The sequence below is a fragment of the Notechis scutatus genome, chromosome 6 (assembly GCF_049901735.1).
Source record: "Notechis scutatus isolate UNSWTSFEM ecotype Mainland chromosome 6, rNotScu1.2, whole genome shotgun sequence".
In the NCBI taxonomy this organism is placed as follows: Eukaryota; Metazoa; Chordata; class Lepidosauria; order Squamata; family Elapidae; genus Notechis; species Notechis scutatus.
In genome coordinates, this window is record NC_142014.1 from 32723106 (window position 1) to 32747296 (window position 24191).

Below are 24191 nucleotides of genomic sequence, written 5' to 3' on the forward strand. Positions count from 1 at the left end.
GCCCCAAAACCAGCCAGCTCGGGGCGCTCCGGTGGTGAGCACGGATCGAAACCACGCACGATCGTGGATTTCAGTCCATCGCCAAAGGAGCTCAAACTGGAAGGCCAAGATCTTGACAGACTTGAACAATGGGCCCTATCCTACAACATGAAATTTAATGTGGAGTAACGCAAGGTTTTACACATGGGTGGGAAAACCAAAGGTAGAAGTACAGATTAGGTAAAACGTGGCTCAAAAACAGTAACTATTAGAAGGACCTTGGAGTCCTAGTAGATGATCACTTAACATGAGCCAGCAGTGTGCGGCAGCAGCTTAAAAAGCTAATACAATCCTTGGCTGTATAAACAGAAGCATAGAATCAAAATCACATGAAGTACCACTTTATAAAGCCTTGGTAAGGACACACCTGGAATATTGCATCCAGTTTTGGTCATCGTGTTACAAAAAAAGATGTTGAGACTAGAAAAAGCAAAAAGAAGAAGAACTAAGATGATGAAAGGCCTGGAGACTAAAAACATATGAAGGATTTGGGTTTGGCTATTCTAGAGAAAAGAAGGACTAGGGGGACATGCAGGAGTGGGATTCAGCCGGTTCGGATTGGTTTGAGTGAACCAGATGTTACATTTACATCTGGTTTGCCGAACCGGTAGTTGAACCGACTGGCTGGACAAGCCCAACCTTCCCCTCCCAGGTGTCTCCACGTTGTCCATTTTGGATGAAGGTAAGTGCAGGGTCCGTGCAGACGCTCTGGGAGGGCGAAAAATGGGCCTTCCAGAAGTCTGGAAACAGGCTTGTTTCCGGCTACTAGAGGGCCTCCGGACCCCAGGGGAGGCCATTTTCGCCCTCCCAGATGCCAGAGGGAAGCCTCCAGACTCTGGGGAAGGAGAAAAATGGCCCTCCCGGAAGATCCGGAAGTCCAGAAACGGGTTTGTTTCCAGCTTCTGGAGGATCTCTGGACCCTAGGGGAGGCTGTTTTCACCATCCCAGAGGCCCCAGGGAAGACTTCTGCTAAGTCATTGAACATGTGCTAAGATTATTAGTGTATCTTGTTTATGTTCCTATCAGAAATAAATAGGAATTTTTACCACTAATATTCAGCAAAATGCCACTTAATTTTGGAAGCACAGTTGCAGATGCTATGAATTTAGGGACAATCTTGTAATCAGTAAAAAAAATAACTATTTGCTATTTGAGTTACATATAATTGTACCAACATTTGCACTGAACCATTCTGTGGCTTATTCTGTTGAAAGTATATAGTCTTTGAAGTTAGCACCAAAACATACATAAAATGCTGATGACAAACACAGGATCCATTTGCAGTACAGGTAATTCTCAACTTACAGCAGTTCATTTAGTGACCATTCAAAGTTACAGTGGCACTGAAAAAAGTGACTTATGACCATTTTTCACACTTATGACCGCTGCAGCATCCCCATGGTCATGTGATCAAAATTCAGATGCTTGGTGACTGACTCATATTTATGACAGTTGCAGTGTCCCAGGGTCATGTGATAACCCTTTGTGACCTTCTCATGAGCGGAGTCAATGGGAAATCCAGATTAACAACTATATTACTGCAGTGATTCACTTAGTAACTGACAAAAAAATCGCAAAATGGGGCAAAATTCGCTTAACACTTAGCAACCAAAATTTTGGGCCCAATTGTGTTCGTAAATGGAAGGCTACATTGTTCTGAGGTTGATTATCGTTGTCTTTATTAGTTTTTCAGGCTTCATGTGTTTGGTTAGGTAATGGTGCAATGTATTGTGAAAATCCAGATAATGGATTAACTCAGGAACTGGAAAATTTATCATCTAGATAAATTATACTGCTAAACCACATAAATAAAGGTGATAATGTTACAAGCAAATAACATCATTTAATGTGTGGGAGAAAACAGTTCACTGATTAAGGCTGCAATCTATACTACACTTACTTAAGCTTGGAAAGCTAATACAATGGATTTAAATCTGGGAAAACACATACAGAGTGGCATTGCACAGTTAGAGATATGTGATATGTAGAATTATTAAATAAACCCAGACTATATTGAGGGGGCAGGAGAATCTAGTTAAAAAGTCTCAAGTTACTGGAATTATATAAAAACATTGAGAGGGTAATAAAACTTGCTCAAAAACCAACAAAAAGCTCTGTGAGACAGCAGGAAAAGAAAGAAAAAATATAATGTATAAAGTTGCAATGTCATTAATGGATAATCAGAACAAAACCAAACAACCATAAAATTATTAATGCTTTTGTAGGTAGATTGTTCAAGGGCATGCATTGCTGATGACAGCAAAACTAAAATTATCTTATAAAATGTTCATATGAAGGAAATTATTTATTTAAACCAAAATATATTTTGATATTTAGTGAAATGTAAGATGCTTAAATAACTCAGATTTGTTGAATAGTTCCCAGTACAGTTAACAAAAACTCGCTACCATAAATGTGACTCTTACCAATTGACCTATGAACCTTTACTTTAAAAGACAGCTATCTGTTTTATTTTTTTCTGCATAATGCGTCTGTAGCCCCTGAATGCAGTTATTTGGACAAATCCCAGGACTCACAAACCTCATGCTGTCAGGTCTGAACTTATATGGCAGAAAGTTTCTCCTGTATAAATATGTTTATACAATGCATTACTGATAAAAGTGAATCAATATGTTTATCACACTGTCAAAGGTCACTAGGAAGGTGGCTCCATCGTAAGTTGAGTTTTCCACAAAAGTCACGTATTCAGGAAACAAGCTCTACCTTCACATTTCTTTATTAAAACTGTAATGTACATCAAGAACACTGTTATTTAGCAGTAGCAAGAGGACTTAGACTTATATACTGCTTCATAATGCTTTACACTCCTCTCTATGTGATTTCGAGTCAGCATACTTTTTCCTCCCTGCACGTTTTGCTTTTGTAAAGATATTTGAATAATTTCCGTAAGACTATCTTCATAGATAATCATGACCTTAAATTGGCTAGACCAGGGTCCCCAACCCCAGCCGTGGGATAGAAAAATTATTTTTAAACCGACAAAATAAAATTACTAAATCTATGCAAATTTCATTATCTAATTACAGTTATAACTGGGCTACGTCTCCCACATCTCCACAACTTGACTCTTTGTTCTCAACTAGTGATTAGCATCTCAGAACTGGTAGCTATCTGCACGGCACATTAATTCATGGTCAACTGAACCATGGTCCATTCAGAATAACCACTGCTCAGATCTGCACAAACCACTGAACCATAAAGCAATCACAATAGCTAGGTTTGCACAACACACTAAAGTCAGCTATTTTTAGTCTGGTATGTTCTAGCAATTCAGGCAAAGATGAATAAATGTGAATCCCTAGTAAGATACTCCTTGCAATGTCTGGAGATTGTTAATTTCCTAAACTTGACTTGTCTATTTTTAAAGAAGCATTTGAATTTGTGGTAATTAACAGACTTAGCGTATATATATGTCAAGTCTGTCAATTACCAATTTCCAAATGCTTCTTTATATATTTATTCTATATACATAAAAGCAAAATACTACTCATGCATCATCACAAAATCTCCAGAACTCTAAAGCCTACAAACTTGAAATTTGGCGTGTATGTTCCTCTTGGCTTCTAGGTGCTCACTAAGAAAGGATTTTTTCAAAATGACCATCAGAGCATTAGTATTTCGAATATTATTATTAACATGCTCTGATGCTAAGGAGTTCTACTCCCCCTCCCCACCTGAAAAAAATCTGTTCCAAATGCAAAACCCAAGCAGAGGAGAGGAATTTAAGTTTTAGTTTCACAGCAGCAAGCAGCTTTAGTACAGAACAGTTGAGCTAAGCCATGCCCAGGCTCCTTGCTGTCTCCTTCTTGCTCACACAGCAAATACCGTTTCCAGTTTCCGAACAACCCTCAACTCTCTCACACACTGACAGGATGCTGGTCAGATGAATACTGATGGATGCTGGTAGGCAGAGGCAGAATTTTCCCCCTTGTTTTCCTCCCCAAAACTAAGCCTGATCACATAGTTTCATAGTGAAGCACAGGTATAGGGTGTGTGTGTGTGTTGTGTGTGTGTGTGTGTGTGTGTGTGTGTGTGTGTGTGTGTAAAATGTATGTATGTATATAATCAATTCACATACCTAGCCAAAACAGAGTTCACCGTGAACATTGCTCCTTGTTGGGATACTGTTTACTATGTGTTAAATAAACAATACCTTGCAGAAGTAGGGGTTGAAACCACAGGTCCACCACAGCAAAACAGGAGCACAGCTCCTACTGATATACTTTAAGTGACATAATGCAGCTGTAAGTAAAAAAGAATTATACCCAACTTTTTTGAATATGCATTAGGGTTATACAAGGAACTCTTTCAAGTGGTTTATATTTTGCTTCCAAGAATGAATAGTTTATACAGATGATCTGATAAATAGCAGGATCTAATCATGAAGTTTACACTTTTTTCAGAGTCCATAGAAATGTAAAGCAATTATACTTTTCACAAAATACTTTTTACACTTTTTTATTCCAAACTTGGACTTAAATTATGGGTATGTTCAAATCATATCTTCTTCCCACTAGCACAATTCCTGGGTTCATACAACATACAATTCATGGTTTGCTTATACGGAAGCGTTGAATAAGATATAGCCACACTATATAGAGTGCCGCACTGCAGCTGCTGAAGCGACCAGGATTGTGCAGGCTTGCAGGAGGTAAATTAGAACAGCAGTCGCCAATTGGTGGGCTGTGGCTTACTGGTGGATCACGGCCCACTGGTGGGCCACAAGAAAAATTTGTTAGTCACAGTGGAATGTCCCCCCCCCAAAGCACCCCCCCAAATCAATTAATCCAGGCTGCACGGGAACACAAGTCTGCACCGCCCACATGGCCCGCCCACCTGCTGGCCAAGTGCAAACCTTACCTTGAGTAGAGCCACGTGAGCTGGAACTGGAAGGTAAGGTAAGACCAACAGTGGGGAAGGGAAATCCACCCCGGGGTGGCTTGCTGACATTGGTGGAAAAGTCAGTCCCATATTCCAGAGCTGCAGTTAGGCCCCCCGTTACGTGTCTATCAGGAGCACCCAAGCTTGGCTTCTGGAGTCCTTCATGGCACTGGGTGTAAAACCGCATCCAGCCGGCCACTCCTTTGTCTGAAGGGGAGATTCCTTGTATTGCTATGCTTTTTTTCCTCTCGTGGATGGTGGAGGAATCAAGAGTTTCACATATTTGTGGTGTGGATCCCTGTCACAAAATCGGAGTCTTTTGGCAAGGCTTCTTGTATTTTTTGTTACTGGCCCATTGCAGGCTGATAAATATAATAGTTGGAGTAGAGAGATTGTTGAGAGAAAGAGAAATTGTAATATAATAGCAAAACAGTTCGATTTTATTATACTGGTTGGAGAGTGGCTTCTGATAAGAAATGCAAAAAAGTAAATGTTTCCCCCTCCTAATCAAGGTGACAGTATTTAATACCTGAGGCGGTAGAAATTCAATAATACAGTAGAAATTCAACAATACAGAATGAACCATTTTATGTGACACCTCACTGAGAGAGCTGAGAGAGGCAATTTTGCCTGTTAGCAGAGAGAAGCAGCTGGAGTCACTCTCATCTCTTGAGAGCCCGGCCAAAGTTTCCTGTCAAAGTTTCAGTCAAAATTCAAATTAGTGGTCCACAGGATTTAAAATTATGACTTTGGTGGTCCCTGAGGTCCAAAAGGTTGGCAACCCCTGAGTTAGAACGCCTCTGCGCCTGCGCAAACACCTCTGCGCCTATGCAAAGTGCATGTTTGGTGCACACACGCATGCAAAGTGTTTGCACGCATGCAAAGTGCGCCCACCAAGCCATGCCCACCTAACCAGTGGTAAAAATATTTGAATCCCACCACTGCTGAACGCCTCATATTGCCATCCCATAGCAGCTCACTTAGAAGTAAGAGTCCTACTCCAAGCATATAGGTTTAGGATTTAAACTTGACTCACTATAAATAACATATAGTAAAGAATCCAAAGCAAAAGTGGTGTAATGTACATTTACAGGATTCAATGAAGTATGCTTTGTTCTAGTGCAATTTCTGCATGGGTGAAAAGCTGTCTTTTGGTGATTGACAGTTTCTGGTCTAACTAGCAACATCCACTGGTTTGCTTCCTGTATACTTACTTACTTACTTACTTACTTACTTACTTACTTAACTTTATTGTCATTGCACCTCGTACAACGAAATCAAACACCATCTTCAGTGCACATCATGACCATGACCATGAAAATAAATACAAACACACATCCTTCACCCTTCACACATTGAACTGGAAATTCCTGACACCACACCAACACTGCACTATACAGCAGAATTCAAAAGAGCTACTGCCCCAGGATAGAAGCTGTTTTTCAGCCTATTTGTCCTTGTTTTAATTATTCTGTACCATCTGCCAGATGGTAATAGTTCAAAAAAAGGGTTCCCAGGATGAGATGGATCTTTGAGAATGTTTTGAACTTTCTTAAGGCAGTGGGAGCTATAAAGCTCTTCCAAAGAGGGGAGAGGGCAACCCATGATTCTCTGGGCAATGACATTAACCCTCTGGAGTGCTGTCCTATCTGCCACTGTGCAATTGGCAAACCATATAGAGGTGCAGTATGTTAAAATGCTCTCTATGGTAGAAGGTAGAAGGTCACCAGCAATTTTTCATTCAGTTGTTGTTTTCTGAGAAATCTCAGGTAGTATAATCTCTGCTGGGGCCTTTTGACCAGGGCTGCAATGTGGGCATCCCAGGTCAGGTCCTCTTTTAGGGTAATACCCAGAAACTTAAAACTGGCCACTTGCTCCACTCGGTCTCCCTTGATAAGCAAGGGCTGGATGTCTGAACTGTTCCTTCTATAATCCACTATAAGCTCCTTGTTATTGTCTCCACACCACAAAAGTAACCAGTCCACCTCATCTCGGTAGGCAGACTCATCCCCCCCCGGAGACAACTCCCATCACTGTTATATCATCTGCAAATTTAGCAATGGTATTACTAGTGTGAGTGGTAATGCAGTCATGCACGTAAAGAGTATAGAGTAAGGGACTCAACACACAACCCTGTGGTGTCCAGTGTTAAGAATAAGGGCTGAGGAGGTATGATTACCTAATCTGACCCTCTGTGAATGACCAGACAGGAAATCCATAATCCAAAGGCAAATTGAATTAGAAAGTCCAAGGTCCAGAAGTTTAGACACTAGTCTATGTGGAAGAATTGTGTTAAATGCAGAACTAAAATCCACAAAAAGCATCCTCACATAGCCCCCCCACCCTGTTCTAGATGAGTCAGAGCAGTGTGAAGAGTGATGGCTATAGTGTCCTCTGTAGATCTCTTTTTTCTGTACTGCAAACTGGTTGTTATCAAATGTATGCGGAAGACCAGAAATGATGTGCCGGCAGACCAATTTCTCAAAGCACTTCATGATGATTAGAATGAGTGCCACTGGTCTGTAATCATACAGAATCATTGAGTCTGTAATTATTGATAGGAAACTTCTTTGGCAGCGGAACAATAGTGGAAGCCTTCAAACAAGATGGAATAGTGGACTGGGATAAAAACCGATTGAAGATCCTGGTAAAGACTCCAGCCAACTGATCAGCACAGTCTTTAAGCACTCAGCCAGAGATGCCATCAGGACCGGCAGCCTTTCTAGTGTCCACAGCCCTCAGAATGCTCCTCACCTCCTGTTCCTCCACAATGAGGTGGGGGCTGCAATTGGTTGGGGGTTGTATTTTATCTGACTCTGATGTCTCCATTTCAAAGCGAGCAAATAAATGATTCAGTTCCTCTGCCAATGAAGTATCCCCCTCAGCAGGGATGACATTGGTTGGTTGATGGTTTGTAATTTGTTGAATCCCTCGCCACACCTGCCTCATGTTATTGCTATAAAAATTATCCTCAATCTTCCTCTTATAATCAGTCTTGGTCGTCCGAATACCTTTCTTCAGATTAGCTCTGGCAACACTGTATCTTGCCACATCACCGGTCCTAAAGGACTTGGTCCTGTCACGCAAGAGGCGCTGGACTTCCTTGGTCATCCAGGGTTTCTGATTGGGATAGATCCTAATACTCCATCTTCTATTCAAATTGTGGGCAGAACACAATTTTTTCAGTCATTTTGCAAAGGAAAAAGGTAAGTAAGTTATAGTGGTTAAGGCACAGACTAAAAGTGAAGAGATGGTGAGTTCTAGTGCTGCCTTAAGTGCAAAGGCAGCTGGTGACTTTGGGTCAGTAACTTTTTCTTGGATCCTGGAACAAGGCAAGTACAAACCGTTTCTGAGAATCTTGCAAAGGAGCACAAATAATAGGTGTATTTTATCTACTCACTAGCTTGCAGAAGTTTGGGACTTGTAACACAAACTGTATTAATTCTGTCTGATTTTAAAATAACACATGTCCTTATTTTCTAATCAATTTATTTAGACAACAACTTGTAGGCTTTAGGCACAGCAGGCAGGATGAACCCAAGGGGGACAATTATCACTTATTACATTAAGAAAAGGAGGAGGTAGTGATTCACACATGTTCTGTGATAAACAAGGACTCTAGAAAAGAAGTCCCTTTGAATATAATTTGTGGCAAATCACAAGTACATAAAAAGAACTATTCCTTTATTTTCCTTTATAAAAATATTTAATATTCATTTTGCAAAATTATTTTTTAATTGAACAAACCTAGTTTAGGTTAACTGAATGCTGTACAACAATTACAAGAGGCTAAAGGAGATATACATGAGGGAGGAGGAAACCTGTTATATGGAATATATGCTCACAATAATTATGTGTCAATGACAGCTCATATTTCAATACCTTTTTGAATCATTTTCCTGATGTACACATCATTGAGATAACATTATAAAAATTGCATCGATGAGCCATAATGTCCCAGGGGACCAAATAGCCCATTTGCCTTGGAGACTACTCTCAGAAGCCTGCTTCTCTTAGCTGATTCTGGTTTCCTTCCCTTGCTGTTTTCTTGTAAGATTCAGTGTGAAAATTGTACTTCTTAATAGAAATGACTTGTATTCAATTTATCGTTAGTTAACTGCCCTTCATTCTTGACATGAAAAGCCTTCTCTAGCCTTATCTGAATGAATGTTCTCTCTTTTAAAAAAATTTTAATTTAGTAACTCTATTTATTTTATACATTTATACAATGAAGTCAATAATTCTATAATGTTTATTTGTATATATAATTTTAAAATGTTGGCTTGGATATCATAATTTAATGCCATAAAATCACTCTTAACAAATCAGTGTTTTATAAAAGAAACCCCAACAGGTAAACATACTTCTAGCAAATTTGCTGAGAGTGGGTTCTGGGAAAGGGATGGATGTGGACAGTGGGTTAGGGTTAGGGTCCTTCTGCCAACTCTGATTAAAGAGAAGGTATTGCAGGATTTGGTGGATCTTTGACTTGTGAATTATTGGTTGAAGTTTTGAGGGTATAGAATCTTGATGCCATCAAGAGAAGCCAGGAGATTGTTGAGTGAAGGTACCTAAGCACATGTAGAGGATGATGGAGAACTGTTGGTTTTTTGTGTTCTTTGTGGTTGTTTATTTTCCTACATACTTTTCATTAACAGGCTAGGTAACATCATCAACACATGGGAGAGTGGAGTTTGTTGATTGTTTATATACAATAACTTGCCTTTCCAGTCTTGGTTGAGGTATGGTTACATCATTGATGGATCCTGGATTAAGGTATTATTTCTTCCTTCTTGTTTAACCGGTGCTGTTTCCTGTTTATCTGGGTTTTTGTTACTACAGAGGATGTACTCTGGACTGTTTATTTCCTGGTTTTTGCATATGTCATTTAACTTGTGTATAGATGGGATTTATTTCTACATGACTTTGTTTTGATGTCTAATATATCAGAAAGCAAAGCTTCCAGGAATTTCATATTCCCTTTGAATTTGACTTGATCTAAAATGTAGACAGTTTCCCCAATGAAATTATGATTGTATTGAGAAATTAGGGAATATTCATCATATCTTCTGACTTCTGGTATTTATGGCTACATTCTGTCTATTGTCTATTTGTTTGTCCTATATAGTGCTAACATTTTATGTTGAAGATTATTCCTGTTTTTGCTTTTTTGTTACTGGGCCTTTGGTGAAGATGTTTTGGAGGGACTTTATCAGCTTGTGTGCCAAAGGGAAGAGGCTATTAATTGTCTGCCAGTTGTCTGAAATATGCTTTTGATGTATGGGAATGTTATTTTTTGTTGTTGTAATAGCTGTGTTATGATACCTTACATAGATAGATATTTTAAGGAAATTGTGTAGTATCTATTATATAGGAAAATGTTTTTGGATTCTGGGTTGTTACAGTCTAGTTTTGCTCATCTAAATAATGTTCTTACACATTGCTGGTCATTAGGGTTGTTTCTTTGACAAGAGTGATTTTATGACAGTGACTGGGTTATGAGCATTCCCTTAGCGAACGTTTGAAGTTATGTGATAAGCAACCCCTAGCATTTATCAACAAGTCCCGAAACAACGAATCTTGCAGCACCACCGCAGTTGTTCACCCTTATGAACAACAGAGGCTCTGCAACATTCATTGTGAACATTGCTGACTCAAATAGTGCTCAGAAGCTCCATTTCGGCCTGCAATGTGCTTCTGGAGGCCTCTGGAGGCCTGAATGGAGCTTCTGAGAGGTGGATCTGTCCCTCAGAAGCTCCATTTCGACCTACAAAGTGACAGGCAAGGCCTGCAAAGGCCTAAATGGAACTACAGAGGGGCGTACGCAGCTGAGAGCCTGGAGAGGAGATTGCTTGCTAGATCTTCACATGATAAATGACCAAGTGTGGCAGGTTTGGGAGAAGCAATTGTGGAGAGCATGAGGTATTTCAGTGTGTTGGAGAAGCCTTGGGTGGTCTTAAGCAGATGGGCTGTTTCATCACTAGCCCCCCACATGGCCTTCCCCACCCCGAAACACCTCATGTGCACTTAACAAGCCTTGCATTCGATTAGCAAATACGTGGGCAAAAGGAGGGAGTGATCCCATTCAAGGTACAAGATTTACACCCACGAATCCTCGGGTTATGAATGGAATGAGCAGGCTCCATTACAGTTGTAACTCGAGGACTACCTGTATTTGATCAATGTGATTAGTTATTCAATATACTTGGGTTTGTAGTCTGCTATTGTTTCCTCTGTTGAGAAAACCTTTCCAGAAAGAGGAGCTGGTTATTTTCTTCTTCTCTTGTAAAGTTTATTCTTTTAAAGGTCTTATGATTGTCTCAAGTATATTCTCTAACTGTAATATCTTTAGCGATTTTTAATGTCTGTTTAATTTTGTACATTCCCTAAAATCCACTGGAATTGGATGGCCAGTAAATTTAAATAAACAAATAAACTGTTTTTTATTATAATAGTCATCTACATTACATATCCATATTTGGTTTCATGTGCATGAATGCTATTGTTTATAGGCTTTGCATCTCATCCATGAATTCCAAGATTTGTCTTCTGATTTGTCTGTTTATTTGTGCATTGAACTGAAAGTGATGAGGTAAATTTATTTCAATTTGGAATGTTCTGTCTAGTATATTTTATAGTTATGCTGCAAAGCATTCTGCTAATTCTGGATTTATGGATATAAATGGAAAAGTACTGTAACATCAAATGAAACCATAATTTTATCTTCAATTGTTAGGTTTTTGATACTCCCAGCTATGTAATGCCCAAGTTTTGGGGTGAGTTCTTTGGCTAAATTGTATATTGGTATTCCTTTTTTAAATATATTTTTTATTATTTACAACTATAAATATACAATAGTGCTGCCATTTTGGTGTTACATACACCATACATACAAAGATATTGCTAAACCATTAACTTTCATATTATTGATACAGTATTTGCTTTTTGGTTTTATTCATTCTGTCTATTTTTTCCCCCAACCTTCCCTTTTTTTTTGTAGCCACTGATAAAACTTATTCCATGTCTCATAGTAAGCTGATTCCCCTTTATTCTTCAATTCTAAGATTAACCTATCCGATTCTTCACAAGCCATTATTTTCTTTATTATTTCTCTTTCTGGTGGTATGGTTTCATTTTTCCAATACTGCACGTTATCATTCTCAAACATATATGATTAAATATGCTATATCTTTCCTATATTATTCTATCATTAGTCCCAGGAGAAATAATTCTGGTTTAAACAGGATATGGTCTCCCACCATTTGTTCCACTCAAGTTTGTATCAATCTCCAGTATTTTTTTGCAAATTTACACGTCCACCACATGTGGTAGAACATACCTGATAGTTTCTTACATTTCCAGCATTCTGGAGATAAGTTTTTAATCCATTTTGGCAAGCCTTGCTGGGGGAGGTGCTACTTGTAAAACATCTTGTAAAGGTTTTCCTTATAGGCCATGGCCATTGTTAACTTCCTATTCTTTGACCAGAGATTCTCCCATTTAACCAGTTCAATATTGTGTCTAAAATTTCTTCACCATACCATCATTGTTTCTTTGACATGTTCTTCTTCTAATTTGTATTCTAATAGGTATTTATATAGCATTTTAGTTTGTTATCAGTCCCAATCAGCAGTTTATCCAATGTTGTTAAATCTTTGTTAATGTCCCTTATTTTCTTATCCTGTGTATATCTTGTCTGAATTTGTAAATAGGACCACCATTCCAAATTTACCCCTTGTGTTTTCAGTTCTAATCTAGTTTTCAATTCTCCTTGTTCATTTAATATGTCTCTATAGGTGACAATTTTCTCCATATTTATCAAATTTGGGTGTACTGGTGCTTCTAATGTGGAGATCCAAGTAGGGGTTTTCATATAATTTTGGTGTTTAATTTTATTCCATACTGTTAATAATGCCTGTCTTAAATAATATCTCTGGAAGTATTTATGTGCTGTGCCTTTTTCATACCACAGAAAGGCATGCCAGCCCGCTTGGATATCATGACCTTCCAGCGTTAAAGTTAATCCACTCCTTTAGCCACATAAGTGTTCCTGCATGGTAGTATAGTTCAGGGGTGGGATTCAAATTTCTTAACAACCGGTTTTGTGGGTGTGGGGGGAGAGAGGGGAAGATAGGGACCCGGCTGCTTCACTATTCCTTGCCGTCGTCTTTACCTTCTCAGGCCAGGCAAGGAAGGGAAGCATGGGTGAGTAGAAGCCTGGGAGCAGTGGCTCCTGGCTCAGCTTTGAGATTGGACAGCCTGGAGTGGCCGAGATCCAAGCGAGCAGCCATCCATTCCATGCCCTGTTTTGCTGTGTTTTGGCAGTTGCTTGAGGAGCATCTCCCCATGCTTGAGCAGTGAAGAGCGCCAAGGAGAGCTTGCTGGCTTGGCCCATCCACGGCTTTGAGACACACACACACACGGGGGGGGAGATGGGGAGAGAGAGGGAAAGATAGGGACCCAGTTGCTTCGCTATTCCCCACCATCATCCTTACCTTCTCAGGCCAGGTGAGGGAGGGGAGGGGAGGGGCAGGGCCAGCCACTTCGGGCAAGGTGAAGAGGCGGCAACCAAGCATGGCAAGTAGAAGCCTGGGAGCAGTGGCTTCCGGGTCAGGCGGCCTGAAGGACTTTGAGGTCAGACAGACTGGAGCAGCCGAGATCTAAGCGAGCATTGCACTGCGGGTTCACCTGAACGCCCACTTCTTTGGTATTGACTTTATGGAGCCACAGGGTGAGACCTGGGCTGACGTGCAACAGCAGTGCCTTTAGCTGTGCTTGCTTGTAAGTGTCCAAATAATCCAGCAAAGACACAGGAGGAGTCGCTCAGGTAGAAAACCGTGGTTCCCTGAGCTAAGAAGGCAAGGAGCTGCAGCTGGGCTCACCCAATTCCTAGGACTATCCCAAATGGTCCCAATTCAACACGGAGAGGGTGGCTCCTCCTGGCAATCTCTCTTTCCCTCGGTGCTCTGACTTCCCATGGCCCGCCGGACTAAACGCTGGGTCGGACCACTAGAAGGCCACTTCCCTGCTTCTCAGTGCCATTCCTGTGCCGGTCACTGCAGGACCCTCCACCTCCTTCCCCAACTTCTCCCTCAACTTTGAAATGATGACACCTGTTGCCAACATGGGTGCAATTGGGCAGGTGGGTCCAACAAAGGGGCTGCAGGTGGGAGAGGGAAGGGGTGGCAGGCAAAGGGGCATCCGGACGGCAAAGTGGTCGCCCAGGTTAGGGCGGTGGCAGCAAAAGGCAAGTATGTGTGGGGAGGCGACTGGCAGTGGTAGGTAGGTGACTGGGCCCCAGAGCTTGCAGACCCTCACTCACCTAGGGAGATCAGGCAGGGCCACAGTGGAAAGCAGCCAGCAATAGCTGGCCTGGCAGGTGAGCAAAAGCAAGCTGCAGGTGATGCCGTGCACGCGTGACAAGGACTGACTGGGAGGGGAGGGGAGGGGAGGGGAGGGGTGGGCAGAGAGGGGCAGGGCCAGCCAATGGTGTGATTTACCGGTTCTCTGAACCACGCAGAATCATAACAACTGGTTCTATAGAACTGGACAGAACCGGTAGAATCCCACACCTGGTATAGCTCCCAAAACCTCCTTTTTCTTTGGTATCCTGCATTACTTTCAGCTTGATTCTTGGCCTCTTTCCTTGCCAAATGAATTTTTACATTAATTGGTTCAAATTCTTAAAGAAGTTTTTCTCTAATTTTATAGGAATATTTTGGAATAAGAGTATTTTTGGTAATATATTTGTCAAGTCCGTCCCAAAGAATAATTGACATAAGTGTAGCCATTTTAGTTAGGCTTAATATATATTCTTTTTCTTACTTTCTCTTTGGCAGTTATGGAGGAAGGGTTTCAGGCTTGCCACATTCCTAAGTGGGGAGGAGTGGAGATAGAGACAGTAGTTTAGGCTAGGTGATCATTATTCCTGTGGGAACCTGAGCTGTCTGTACCTAGGCACTGGAGGTGGGGATTTATGACATCAAGCAACGTTGAATTACTTCTGTTGGAGAATGTGGCTTTTGGGGAGTTATTTCTAACTTCTAATATGTGGAGTAATTCCAGGTTGTGTCAGATCCGGAATTACAATGGACTTTGCCAATTTGATGCTTTCCTAAATAAAAGAAATTGTCTTGGAAGATGGACTTTGTGCTTTTCTTTTTAAAATGGATTTCATCACTTGGAAACCTGACATATTCATTTTTAGAACGGCTATCCTGCCCATTAGGGAAAGTTGCAAATTCTTCCATCTTTCTAAATCCTTTTTGATTTGATTTGTTAGATTAGTATAATTGTCTTCTCTGAGGGTTGTGCATCTTGCTGTTAAATATATCCCTAAATATTTCAACTTCTTCACTACTTGAATATCCATTTCTTTTGTTAATTTGTTTTGCTTATTTGTCATATTCTTGACCAACATTTTAATTTTCGCCCTATTTATTTTCAGATCTGCTACTTTTCCATATTCTGCCAGTTCCTCCATCACCCGTGAAGGCTTGTAGTTTATATTGTTCTTGTCTGATTTTCAATCCTTTAATTTGTTCTTCTTTCCGAATGTTTCTCGTCAACACTTCTAATGTTAGAATGAATAGCAACTGGGATAGTGGGCAATCTTGTCTTGTACCTTTTTGTATTGTAAAGATTCATGTCACCTCTTCATTGATTACTACTTTGGCCTTTTGTTTTGTATATATTGCTCCAATTGGATTTATAAATCTGTTCTTGAAATCCATTAATTGCTGTATCAAAAATTTCCCAGTTTATGTTATCAAATGGCTTTTGGGCATCTAGGAAAAGCAGTGCCACTTGTTTTTCATTATGTGCCTCATAAAATTCCAATATGTCAAGCATCTTTCTCATATTGTTTTTTATCTGCCTTTTAGGTGGGAAGCCGCTTTGATCGGTATGTATAAACGTATTAAGGAATCTTTTCAAACATTCAGCTATTATAGCAGCAATTATTTTATAATCTGTGTTCAATAATGAAATTGGTCTATAGTTTTGGATTAACGTCTGATCTGTCTCCTCCTTTGGAATCAGCACCATGATGGTGGTATCTTTGCTTCTGTCAGAATGACATTATATACCTCTAGTAACATTGAGCCAAGACTATCCTGAAGATCTTTATACAATTCCGATGACGGTCCATCAGGCCCTGGAGCTTTGTTGATTTTTTGTTTTTGGATGGTTTCTATTAGTTCTGGCATTCTTATTTCTTCATTAAGCATATTATTTCTTCTGGTAGCTTTGGCAGTTCAGCCTTTTCCAAATATTGTCAGATTTTTTCCTCTGAATGGTCTCGGTTTTCTTTATATAGCTGCTCATAAAAAGCCTGAAATATGTGTGTGTGTGTGTGTCTTCATTTTGGTAGCAGAAGTTAATGTAAAAAAACTATATAGTAATATTAGTAATTAGTAATATAAATATGTATATGTATAGGAGTGATATATATATATAACTTTATACTACAATTATAGTAAGTAGAAATAGCTCCACGTTTGGGTATCCTTATAGTTTCAGTAGCCCCCCACAACTAATAGTGTTCCAACAATACTAACAATAATGTCTTAGTATCTTAGTAATAACCAATATAACAACAATAACAATTCTTATAATAACAGTAATATCAATAATAGTCAATACCAGTGTCACTTGCTGTGATGATGGTAGGTAGAATCGGTCTTGTAATTGTCTTTTATAATTTAGTCCAAAAAAAAAGGGAAAGAATAAATACAATTTCTCCTTATTTTCCTTTCTCACTGTCAAAATTCAATTTCTTTGCTGATTTGCTAACTATCTATACATCCCGCAATCCTTAGATAGGTATCCCAAAGTCCATTTAGTCACAGCAGTCTTTATTTGGTCTTATTTACGGTCTTTCTGTAATTATTTTCTTTATATTCACTCAGTCCTATATTTAGATGGAGAAGATAAGATCTGCACACTTAGAGTCAGAAATATAGAAACCAAAAGTACTTTTCATCTAATTCAAATTAGCCAGTATATACCCACTTGGACCAGCAGGTGTCTCCTTTTTGCCTCCTGTCAAAATGCACTCTCAGGGAGAGCCATTTTAACTGTCCCGTTTCTCCTTTTCTTTTTAGTCCTTTTTTAAAAAATTAAAGTTTCTTTTCACCTAGCAACACCAAAGTCCAATTCCTTGTGGCTTTAGCAAAATAAGGTTCAATCAGCGCTCACCATATAGTTCAGATATATTTTGTTTGCCACAGCCGCTCTCGTTAGATCTTTATTGCTGGCCACTTGCGATGCTCATTTCTTTCCTCTCGCCGCTGATCGGGGGGCGGGGAAAGGAATATATCCACTCCCTTCCCTTGCTTGAGCCCCTCAATCTCCTAAGCCGAATAGGGGTACAACACACTCTTCTGCAAGATCGGAACCCAATTTTTCCAAATCCAACGCAACCGTTCCCACTGCTAGCTCACTGCTTGTTCCGGCTAGCTGTCAGCACTCCGGTTTGGCCATGAGACATTGTCCTCTTCCACGCCTGGGGTTAGGAAGGAGTTTGTTCAACTCACACCTCGAACCGCCATCCAACTGGTATCGCCGAGCAGCTTTGGTAGTCGCTCCAAGATACCTTCAGCTTTCGGGAAGCCCTCCAGATGTCGGAACTCAGCTGTGCTCTGCGGAGCTCTCTGCTCACACAGCCATTCGCGCTGACAGCTAGCCCCGCCTCCTCCGTATATTGGTATTCTTTTTATAAGATTGCCACAGTTGGAATGGTAGGTTAGATCTGTGTACTTTAGGGCATCAATAGAAGTGTAATAGGAAAAGTCATCAGCTTTTCATTTGCCTCTCCAAATGATGGCTACCATCCTTTTTGTCTTGAAGGTACAGTACATGTCCATTATTCCTCAGCCATGCCTGATATTCCCTTTTATAAGATAAGATGACAATAAAGAATATTTGTAGCTCAGGGCCAAAATGAGAGGTCTTTGGTGCTCTCTGAGCTTGCTTATTTTCTTGCAAACATTTCATTACCCAAAATAGGTAACATCATTAAAGCTGGTGATGCTACCTAGTTTGTGTAAGGACATATTGACATGAATCAATCTAACCTTTCCTCTTTGCTTCTGTTAAAGAAGTTGCTTATACTATTTTGCTAAGGATGGGAATCATTTGTTAGGAATTCATTCTGTAAGAGAATTGTATCCTTTTCTATCTGTTTTTTCGCCTCTGCAATTTGATTCAGAGCTAGACACATCCTTGGAGACAGTTCCCAGTGCTCCATAGATAGGGGTGTGGGGTCTGCCTAGGAGCACAAACACACAAGGACAAGAGATACTGTGTAAAACAACAAAGTATGGACAGAGCACGGACAAAGAACGCTCCATGGATAAGGAAGGGGAGAGCATGGACAAGACATTGCCCACATTAATAACGAACCTTTGTCTCTGATTGGATAAACTTTGTTTCTATCAGCATAAAATGTATATAATATTCTGAGCCACTCTTGCAGGGTGTGGCTATTCCTTACATGCATTTTGTCTGTATGTTTTGGACATTCACCCAGACTTTTTGCTTTGGCCAAAGAATAAAAAAAGCTGTTATTTTTGCAAACTTTGTCTTGAGTCTCACTCTTTGGCATCTATCTCAGTGGCTCGGGGAAACTTCTGGGACCTTACAGTGTAATGAAATATTTGCAAGAAAACAAGCAAGTTAAGAGAGCACCAAGGACTCGTCCATAATAAGGTATATCTGAGTCTTAGAAGGTAAAATGTAAAGATGCTGTTATTAGTTTCCCCAAAATTGAATTTGTCCAGTTATTAAGTGTTTTGTATATATCCTAATTTGCCTTTTGTAAAGGTGGATCTTTTTATCTTAGAAGGATGAGAATGTTGGCTTGATAAAATTGAAATCGCAGCCTTTGAACTAACTTTATATCCGTGGAAAGAAAAAAAGGAAAAAAAAGAACAAAAGGGATAATATTATTCCAACTGTTTGAGGTTTAATTTGTAAACAAAGGAATTGTCATACTTTTTATAAAAATGCAAATACCATTTTTATATTGTAGGACAATAGATGTTCCCCTATTTTGCTTCTATTTTGTTTTGCTTATAAGTTATTTGTGTTATACTTAATTTATAAGATTTTCATCTTGTCTTTATTGTAAGCTCAGATGTTGTACATAATACTCCCACCTATTTTTCCGATAACAAAAACCCTATAACATCGGTTGGGCTGAAAGAGTGGTCCAAAATACCCAAGGTGCTTTCATTCTGAAAATGTTTTTCCAGACTGTAGCTCAAAATTTGTTCTGAATTATTTGAATTGTGCTTACTAGTCTTGTATTTCTTTTTATTCTTAGCTGTAATGTTTAAGAAAATCATTAAACACTGTTTCTATTAAAAAGTAAGCATTTTTAACCCAAATTCTAAAACAACATCAAAGAAAAGTTCCAGGCAAGTATTTAAAATGCCAGTAGAAACAAAATAGAATGAAATTTATAGATAGCAGCTGACTGCAGGAAGAATGTGCCAAAGGTAGGAAAACATTTCACATGAGAACAGGAAGTAATTTGGTTCCTGACTGAGAAGAGAATGGAGAATACAGATAAGAAATTGTTATGGCAAAGGTGATGCTACTTAAAATGTTAAAATGCTCATGCTACTAGGAAATACTTAACTTTAGCCCAAACCAAACACAGTGGGCTTTTTTCACCATCATAGGACCTCCTAGATTTGGTCTTGCAGAAGTTGGGAGTGAGGGAAGCCAACAACTGTTACTTAATAGGTTTATTTGGCAAATATGAAAGACTGCTGTCACGTGACTGAATATCAAGTTCTGGACTGTTATGATAATTTTGTCCTGTCTCGTTATACATTTTAATACTTGCTTCAATGTTTTTATCCCACCTAGCAGGCTCACCTCTGCTTCTGAGATGCCTCCTTTACATGCCTTTTGTGTTATTCCTATGTTAGATGAACAAGAGTGTATACTGGGGGCAGCTTTGTAATGGTTATTATTTGTATAACAGCTGTTCATTATGAGTAATCATAAATGTTTTAGCTCTTATTCTGGCAAGTACATTTACTTCATTGACTATGCACACTTGCTCCTCCTCTCCCCAAAAGATTGCTTCAGAATGTAGTATAATGGAAGTATACAATATAGATAATGTCTTCATTGTGCTCTCTCCTTTGCTGCCTATCCATTACTTGCTAGAATACTTAAGTATTGCTTTAGTATAAGAAATTCACCAAGAATTAACATTTTTTAAAAATTCAGAACTACACTTTGCTTTGGTGCTCTGTCTAGGAGTCATAGAGAGGATGACCAGTGATAGCGTATTACCAGATTGGAAAGAACCAAATATTTTTACCCTTTTAAAAAAACATGTTAAAAGGAAAACTCTTTGTAGAGAAACTCATTTTGTTCTTTAACCAACTTCTAAAAAGATAAAATTTGCTCTTCTTTGAGAAGTTATAGATTTTCATGGTTGTAGTGATAGTTTAAGTACCAGCTTTTAACCTTCCAAAGCAGAGGTGTCAAACTGGTGGCCCATGGGCCAGATGTGTCATACGCAGGCCACGCCCACCCCAGCTCATGAAAACATTGTGAAACATCATGTGACGGCAATGTGACGCAGCAAGTTTGACACCCATGTTCCAAAGGGAAGAAAAAGAGTCCAGATTATTTTGGTACCACACAAAGGGGATACAGTAGAAATATCTACAACTGATTTCTAGCATTTAGGACTTTGATATCAATTCTTTATTGTGCTGTTTTGCTAACATGCAAGATCTATTTAAAATACTTTCTCTCCTAAAGAGGCATTTGTAAATGAAAGGCCTAGCAATACTTTCCAATGCTTGGCATTAACTATGTTAAGCTATGTACATTACTGGCTTTGAGACTAACAGTTCTTCTAATTTAGAGTTTGACCATTGTTCAGTATCATTATCCTGTTTATTTTTGCTTCAAGACATTCAGCCTGGTTATTTGTATAATAAAAGAGCAGTGTTGAACTATTTAAAATATTCATAGCATATCCTCATTAAAAATTAATCCCAGGACAGTTCACAGTGCAACTATAATACCAACATAGAATATAAAGCTAGAAATAGCAGATAAAAATAGTATATAGATAAATAAGTAGCCTAGCCTGTTTTTTAAATGCATATGAAATAGCAAGACTAAATAACAGATTGGCACAAAATGCAACATTTCATATCTGCCAAAGAAAACAGTTCCCCTGCAAGAGAAAATAAATCAGCCTTCTCACTGGTTAGTATCACCTCTGAAAAAGGCATTCAGAGAAAAACTTTAGCAGAAAAGTGTTGTTTTTTTAAACAAATTTTATTAATGCAGCAGAAAAGTTTAATGCACAACCACAAAGCTTAACACACAATTTCTGTAGCAGAAGATAACAGAATAATGGTGTTTGAAGGGACCTTGGAGATCTTCTAGTCCAACCCTCTACTCAAGCAGGAACTCTATAACATTTCATACAAATGGTTATCCAATCTCTTTTTCAGGCAACCGGAATGAAATTTAAATAGGACGTGGAAAGTAGTATAGTACATAGGATGTTGAGTGGGCACAGTAGTAAATGTGCACTCAGAATCACAATGCTACTGTAAGGAATTACAATTGCCCTAGGCCAGGGGTATCAAACTCGTGTCATCATGGTGGCATCACATGATGTATCAGGACTTTTCTCCCCTTCACTAAACCGGGCAGGGCCATGGCCAGCATGTGACGCATCTGGGCCGTGGGCTGCAAGTTTGACAGCCCTGCCCTAGGCTATACTGAATTTTAAAATACTGGTCTAATATGGAGACTACTGAACTAACCCAACCGTGTACTTCCAAGTCAAAACATTCTGAAACTGTTTTCAGACTTATATGAAACAAAAGGCAAGAAATTATTAAATAAGATTAGATTCCACCACACTTTCATTAATGTAATGTAATATAATAAGCTGTCCAGAGTTACCCTGAGGTAAGATGGGTGACCAATAAATGTTATAGTAAATAAATAATAAATATAATAATGTGTCAACCCTCAAAAACCGGGTGGGAGTGATTGTGTGGGACCCCGCTCAGCAGGCAGCTATTGTGGTCTTTGCTTATCTTCCAGATGCCATCTCTGTGGTAGAGGGGAGTCATCAGTCAACCCTCAAAACGGCAGACCAACCCTCCAGCAGACCATTTTGGGGGGGTTCCCATTTGGGGGGAAAGGCTTACAGGGATTACGAAAAACAGTACTCATGCCGTGGGAGGTGGACAATGAAGAAGCAGCCAGCCAACAATCAGTTGGAGAGGTGCACACAGAGGGTGGGGGTTAAATAGTCAGGAAAGCAGCAACAGTTATTGCTGCCTTTATTTTGGTTGCTATGTGCTGATGTTTCCAGGCCTGCCAGAATTAAAAGCCATTAATCAAACCTTTTATTTCTGTTTCTTGGTTTTGGGGAATTGGAACTGTGACATAATGCAACATCTCTATCCTTTGGGTTGCTTTAAAATGTGAATGTGAATAACAAGCATGTCTGTAAACACATCTCAAATGTATCTGTTAGGAGAGTTTGGCTGCAAACTCATTAATTGTGCACTCAAGTTTGCCCTAATCTTTTAAACTGACAGGATGGAGCACTGATACTTGGTTTTACCTTGTCACTATAAAGTTAAGTCAGATACTTACTGGCAAAGTAACTAGCCTATAGCGGTAACCTGAAATAAGATATTTTAACCTGTTTTTCTCATTTTCAAAAAGTGAAGTTGTAACTTAAAGAAAATCAGAAAAGGAGCCCATTGAATATCTAAGGATTAATATCCCTGTAGGAGATTCCTTCCTATAAAACAGGGGAGGCAACTGATGACCTAATTTTAAAAGCCCCTCATAGCCTTGGCCTAATTTTTAAAATCCTTTTTAGAATAGTAGTTTTAGGTCCTTGGTAAAAGCAATTTTCTTATCCTGATCTATGGGAAAAGAAAAAAAGGCACAATCAGCCTCCTCCACCTTTATTTCTGGCATCAACCACTATTGATTTTGCAGTCTTCTATAAAGTACTCCCAAATAAACTAAATCCTCAATATAAAAGCATCAATAATTCCACTTCATCCGTTTAATTCAACAACAAAATCATTTTGCAAATACTCTGTGTACAAAACAATTTGGGCATGAAATAATTGTAGGTACTATTGCCTGAAATAAAGAAGTGATCTAATTTATCAGTTCAATTATATGACTTTTCTTGAGATTATTCTCCTTTAATTGAGCATGGTCACAAGCTACTCCTAGGATAATAAACTCTTTATTCCCTGGAAAATTATGTGCCATTTAATAGTTCATATTCCTTCCTTAGAATATCAATACTGTTATCATTGCTTACCTTGCTCCCCATATCATAAATATTTTTGAGAATTCATGTTGATGTCATAAAATAAGCAAAACAAGCATTCAAACAATATCTGTATCAATAGAATCCTGGTGAGTTCCATAAATTAGTGATTATAATCACTACAGACAGAATATCCATAAGGAAAAGAGGTTTTAAAATCAAGAAGATACTTCCTGCTGGGAATTTTATTCCCCCAACTCCCTAAAAGTGTTTTTTCTAAAAAAAAAATAAAATCCACTGCTGACAAATATTTGCCCTACCAGAACAATTTTATGTATGCTTGCTCAGCTGAATTTTCTGGGACTTACAGTCTAACTTTTTAGATGGATCATATCCATGTTATCAAAAGAAAAAAAATAAGGAGCTAGGTGACTAGTACAGATTTTGAAATTGAAAATCTGACTCTCTGAAGTAATATTTTGGTGCTTGCTAACATAGTAGTTTACATCAGACAATATTACAATAGTAGCATCCACTGTATTTGCATTTTTGGAACTTATATTGTGTGAAAGATTATACCTGGCCAAGAATTGCCAACCTTCATTTGACAGTAAGACCTCAAAAGTTCAGTTGAAGGCAAAGTGACACCAAACCGCAAGTCCACACTAAAAATATAAAATTATTCTGACAAATATATTGATTGTACTTCATACTGGGTCTAACTGCATTTCTGTACATTTCTTCAACATTTTAAATTAAATTATATCTTTTAATTATTTCTTTAAGTAGCATGATAAAGTAATGAAATGAGGTCAGTGGTGACAGTAAAACATTATGATATAAACATATTTTTCAGCATTCCACAGATAACACTAAAAACCAAACCACCGTTAAAGGCAGTTCTAAATAACACAAATCTAAACAATAAATATATGAGTCACTGCATTTT